The sequence below is a fragment of the Doryrhamphus excisus genome, linkage group LG11 (genome assembly GCF_037039965.1).
Source record: "Doryrhamphus excisus strain RoL-2023G ecotype Guam linkage group LG11, RoL_Dexc_Guam_v1.1, whole genome shotgun sequence".
NCBI classification, from domain to species: Eukaryota; Metazoa; Chordata; class Actinopteri; order Syngnathiformes; family Syngnathidae; genus Doryrhamphus; species Doryrhamphus excisus.
Window position 1 is genome coordinate 5,328,997 of NC_136367.1, and position 6,460 is coordinate 5,335,456.

Sequence of the window (6,460 nt, forward strand, 5' to 3'; positions counted from 1 at the left end):
GTCCGTGTGGCAACACCTACCTTGTTCCTCCCATAGACTTATTGATGCACGTGTGAGGTCGTGGTGACATTTTGGAACATTTTTGGTTAGTGGTGTGCCACAAGATTTTTCCAATGTAAAAAACGTGCCGTAGCTCAAAAAAGGCTGAAAAACACTGGTCTATATGTTATTGTCTAAATAGCTGGCAAAACAAACAAGGAACCAAAATAATGTTCCTAAAGCCAAGCATGATGTTGGTAGCATCATGGTTTGTGGAATTCTGCTGGCACTCGGGAACTGCGGTTCATTGAGACAAATTGAATTCCAACATGCACTGTGACATTCCGAAGCAGCGCATGATATGATGCACTCCTTTCAGAATGGCAGTTTTCCAACATGGCAACGAGCCTGAAGTAACACACCTCCAAGATAAGACGTATCTTGCTGAGGAAGCGGAAGGTGATGGAGTGACCAAGTATGTCTCCATTCAATGTTTTAATGGAACCATGTCTCTAAGAAGTAGTACACAGACGTATACAGTGGTGTACATTCATGAAGTAATGTTACTGAACTAATCCCTAAATAGTTCTGACCAAAGTAAGTAGCATATCTGGACTGAACGGATTCGGGACTTGGGAGGTCTGATTAAATCGAGGTTTTTCTTCAGTCATAATGCGGTTTTGCATGGACCCCATTCTTTCTTTGCCTACTTTTAGCTTTATTTCCCTTTCTTCTAGCAGCCTGATTTTTGTCTTTGCGAGGTACATGATGCTGAGTACTTGTACGTACTGCTTACCTGTTGGTATTCAGTCGGCTGTATAATACTTTCATTCATTCATTCATTTTCTACCGCTTTTTCCTCACGAGGGTTGCGGGGGGGTGCTGGAGCCTATCCCAGCTGTCTTCGGGGCAAGAGGCGGGGTAATGCCAATCACAGGGCACATATAGACAAACAACCATTCACACTCACATTCATACCTATGGACAATTTGGAGTCGCCAATTAACCTAGCATGTTTTTGGAATGTGGGAGGAAACCGGAGTACCCGGAGAAAACCCATGCAAACTCCACACAGAGATGGGTGGAATTGAACCCTGGTTTCCTAGCTGTGAGGTCTGCGCGCTAACCACTCGACCGCCGTGCCTCCAAGTAACAGCATTGTTATTCTAATTAATTATTCAATACCAGCCATTTTCCAAAAGACATCCCCCTCAGTACAGGCCATTTTAGATTTGACTCATCTATCATGGCATACAGAATATTGTGTTCTATGCCTAAATAGACATGGAACCCACCAAAAGAAAGATTAGACTCCCATCTTACATCAGAATGAAAAAGTTTGGTTTGACCTTTTTTGGTTCTTTAGTAATCAGCTGTAGAACATAAGTAAGTTTCAGGGAAATATCAGTTCCCGACTACAAAAGGTAGTTTTTTGCTTATCCTCATGAGTGCGACTTATGTATGTTTTTTTCTACCTAATTATACATTTTTGACCTTGTGCGACTTACATTCCGGAGCGACTTATAGTCCAGAAAATATGCTAATATCATTCAGGCGGGGTACACCCCGGACTGGTCGCCACCCAATCACAGGGCACATATAGACAAACAACCATTCACACTCACATTCATACCTATGGACAATTTGGAGTCGCCAATTAACCTAGCATGTTTTTGGAATGTGGGAGGAAACCGGAGTACCCGGAGAAAACCTACGCATGCACGAGGAGAACATGCAAACTCCACACAGAGATAGCCAAGGGTGGAATTAAACCCTGGTCTCCTAGCTGTGAGGTCTGCGCGCTCACCACTCGACCGCCGTGCTGCTGTATAATACTTATTATTTGTATATTTGTCTGACACCATAGCCATGGGTAACGGGGGTGGTAGTTACCCCTTTTTCATTCATGTTGTGTTCCTATCATTACCGTTCCGCCCTGACAACTTCCTGCCCAAAATAAAGCACAACTTCCTCTGAATGCTTCTTTGCAGATTAGTGAACACCAGTGAATGATATTTTGGCATTTGAATCTGATATTTCAATGCTATCAAATCCAGAGTCTGTTTAATAACTAGAATTTCTGGAAGATTTGTGCAACATTTCCCCCTTCCCAAGTCAGGATCTGACAAATGTTTCTAGAATAATCCGTGGAGAACTGCTTGTATTGTTTCTTGAATTGGCTCATTGTTGTGCATTGTTTGATTTCCTTACTCAATCCAGTCCATAGTTTGATTCCACATACTGAAATGCTATGGCTAGCATAACGTAGTCCTAGCATAGAAGTGTTTCAAATGTAGTTCTTCCCTGAGATCATATTTCTCCTCTCTTGTAGAGAAGTATTGGATGACATTTTTAGCTAATTGTTTTTTTTTCAGCCTTATTTTATTTTATTTTATTTTATTTTATTTTATTTTATTTTATTTTATTTTATTTTATTTTATTTTATTTTATTTTATTTTATTTTATTTTATAATGTGCCCTCTTTGGATAAAACCAAAGTACTACCTGTTTGCGTCTGTGTGTGAAAGATGTTGACGTTGTTGACGTCCAGGTCCGTGGTCTTTGCGGTTGTACAGAGCAGCAACGTGGTCGTGTGTTTATATTAGAAAGAAAGATGAGGGGGGGGGGACAAAGTTGGCGTTTGTCTAATCTTTCACGCTCGGTTCTCAGGTATGCAACCTGACATAGGATTGTGTAAACACGCATGCAAGTAAATATGCACCTTTTACATACCTGACATTCTCACCAAGAAGCCAGTTCTGCAACCCATCATTTAACAAGCTTTTGTACGAGGCAGATGTTGGAAACTCACCCAACCGACAAACGAAGCAAACTGCTTTCAATCTTCTAAAGTGAAACCACTTTCAAATCTGCACACAGTTTTGTATATACAAACCATCCCTTTATATTGTTCTGTTTTTTTTTTTTATTCCATATTTCATTGTCCAATTCCCACATAGGCAAGTCAGCCACTGGGACACGGGATTAGTCCGCACTTCAACTGGAGCCAGCTTTCCCATGCACACTGGTCGCAGTGCTGTCACATTCAGCCAGGACATGGTTGGTTGTGTTTCAGTCAAATACATGAATTCACAAAAGGCTGCCAACCTTCTTGAAAGGAAAAAATGTCCCAGACGTTTTATTTAGCTTTAAATAGAAATGTGAGATAAACGGGTTCTATAGAACTGTAAACGGTTGGCAACGGTTTGGAATTAGGACACAAGGTGGACTTCCATAATGGTAATGGTTTAATTTCATTTGAACATGCATCACATTACAATTGAATGCATCCCATAATCAGTTCACAGTTCACATGTCCAAAAGGAGTAGGAAGAAGCAAAGCTTATTAAATCCTACCCCTCCATCTGGTACTTTTACAATCAGTAACTGTTACATTTGTTCACTTCCTGCTTTCCTAATATAATTTGGGTTTTTTGTTGTTTTAAAAAAGCATTTTATTACATTTTTATTTTAATTTAATTAATAATGATTTTATTATTTAATTAATTATTATTATTATTTATTAGTGATTTTAATATTTTTGTATTATTTTAATTTAATAATAATAATTAAATTTTTCATTTTTTTTTTTTTTTTTTTTATTTTTGTCACGTACCAAAGTACGAGGTGATATGAGCATCCAATGCCATAATGGGTACCATAGTAAGTGTCAATATAGTGATATATATAGCACATCATGACTGGTTCAAGACTCTTCATCCTTGTATTTAGCAAACATCAACTGCTTGTATTGTTTCTTGAATTGGCTCATCGTTGTGCATTGTTTGATTTCCTTACTCAATCCATTCCATAGTTTGATTCCACATACTGAAATGCTATGGCTTTTTAACGTAGTCCTAGCATAGAAGTGTTTCAAATGTAGTTCTTCCCTGAGATCATATTTCTCCTCTCTTGTAGAGAAGTATTGGATGACATTTATAGGTAATAGCCTTATGCATTATTTTATTTTATTTTATTTTATTTTATTTTATTTTATTTTATTTTATTTTATTTTATTTTATTTTATTTTATTTTATTTTATTTTATTTTATTTTATTTTATTTTATTTTATTTTGGCTGTTTGAAGATGAACTATATCAGCAATTGAAGTATTTGTGATTTTAGAAATAAGGAGTTAGTATGTTCTCTGTAGGCGTCATTATGAATTATCCTTACTGACCTTCTTTGAAGTACATTTAGCGAGTGAAGATTATAATGATCAGGATTGTGCAGAAAAAAGTACAGTTTTTTTTCTCCATTATAGAAAATCGAATAACAAATTGAGTGAGCTGGAGCCTATCCCAGCTGACTTTGAGCCTACTAGAAAAAAAAACCCATACAAGCACAAGAAGAACCTCCAAACTCCAAACTGAGAGTTCCACGCTGGAGTTAGAAAATAGACTGGCCGTTTGCCACTGGTGGTGTCAGTAGGTGAATGGTTCCAGCTCAGCCAGCAAGCTTCGGGCCATGCCCGCTTGTCTCTTCAGCCGTTGCCATGACGATGCCCACCAATGGCAGGCCAACACCATATGGTTGCTATGGTAACTGTGGCCAGGTGTATCTTGCCAGCTGGTAATGACAGGTGGATGGTGGGAGTGAGTGTGTGTTGTGTCTGTTTTGGAGCTGATAATCCCAAACGGTGAGCTTCCAGGAGACGGAATCAAACAGGGCAGCGTGAACGGAACTTGTCTTATAAAACAGACACAATAGAGCTACTGATGTGTTTTAAACGACTGGCCAAACACTGATACAATATTTACAAGTATCCACATATTCTTGTGTAAAGTCCATGATCTGATTGTGATCATCTACTGACAAATGTTGATGTAGGCAGCCAAAACTGGCCATTTGGTACTTTTGGCCGGTGATGACCTCGTGTGTCCGTGATGGAGAGCCAACCACCCATCTGTGGAGCTTCTGTAGTATCTGTGACCGCTGATGATTTGACTCTCCTTATATAATCCCAAGCCCATATACTGTATTTTAATGGTCTTAAACCTTTTTTAATGCGTCAAAGCAAAATGATCTGTTTTATGCAGTTGTCCTTGTTTGAGTCAGCAGAAAGTATTTAACCGTCCTCTGTAGTGGTAGAGAAGAATGGCGATTGAGATCAACGCATAATAGGGCACAGGGCACATATAGACAAACAACCATTCACACTCACATTCATACCTATGGACAATTTGGAGTGGCCAATTAACCTAGCATGTTTTTGGAATGTGGGAGGAAACCGGAGTACCCGGAGAAAACCAAACGCATGCACGGGGAGAACATGCAAACTCCACACAGACATGGCCGAGGGTGGAATTGAACCCTGGTCTCCTAGCTGTGAGGTCTGCCCGCTAACCACTCGACCACCGTGCCTCCAAGTAACAGCATGGTTATTCTAATTAATTATTCAATACCAGCCATTTTCCAAAAGAAAGATTAGACTCCTGTCTTACATCAGAATGAAAAAGTTTGGTTTTACCTTTTTTGGTTCTTTAGTAATCAGCTGTAGAACATAAGTAAGTTTCAGGGAAATATCAGTTCCAGACTACAAAAGGTAATTTTTTGCTTATCTTCATGAGGGTCGCGGGGGTGCTGGTGCCTATCTTAACTGTCTTCAGGCGAACCCTGAACACCCTGTACACCCTGTACACCCTGGACTGGTGGCCAGCCAATCACAGGGCACATATAGACAAACAACCATTCACACTCACATTCATACCTATGGACAATTTGGAGTGGCCAATTAACCTAGCATGTTTTTGGAATGTGGGAGGAAACCGGTGTACCCGGAGAAAACCCACATCCAAACTCTACACAGAGATGGTCGAGGGTGTGAGGTCTGTGTGCTAACCACTAGACCACCGTGCAGCCTGTCAAAATAAGAATGTATTTACAAATATAACACCATTAACTATTTTTACATTTGGATGAGATAAAAAGATAAATAGATTGAGGCATTTGCAGTACTCGCGTCACCTTGAGGGGTGTAGGTGCGTGTGTGAGCTCACATGTGCTTGTCACTGCTGTTCTTCCATAAAGTGGAAAAGACAGCTTTTTGTTTTTTGAGTCAAATGCAAGCTATGCAAGAAATGCAAGAAAAGCAGACCTTTTCCTGGCGAAAATGTCCACATTTTTAAACACAGCAACAAGAGTGACATTGCCGTCCAAAACGCTGACCTTGAGGCCTGTTTTCATGCTTAGTGTATTGTAACTCAGGCGTCTTCGTCATTGCTGTGCGTGGATGCCGCCCGCCCCCACAATCGCCCTTGTACAACAACATCAGATGGCCTAAAGGGGCAAACCTAAGTGTAAGGATTAGATAATCATCTTTTTATGTCTTATGATTTGTCACAAACAAGGACAAACTCCGCTGCATTCATGCCAAGCTCTTGTGTTGCAGCCACTCCATGCAACTGATAGTCATTTATCATAATAAGTCTTCCCTTGACCAGTTCCGTTGACATCCTCGGAGATACGACGATACATATTT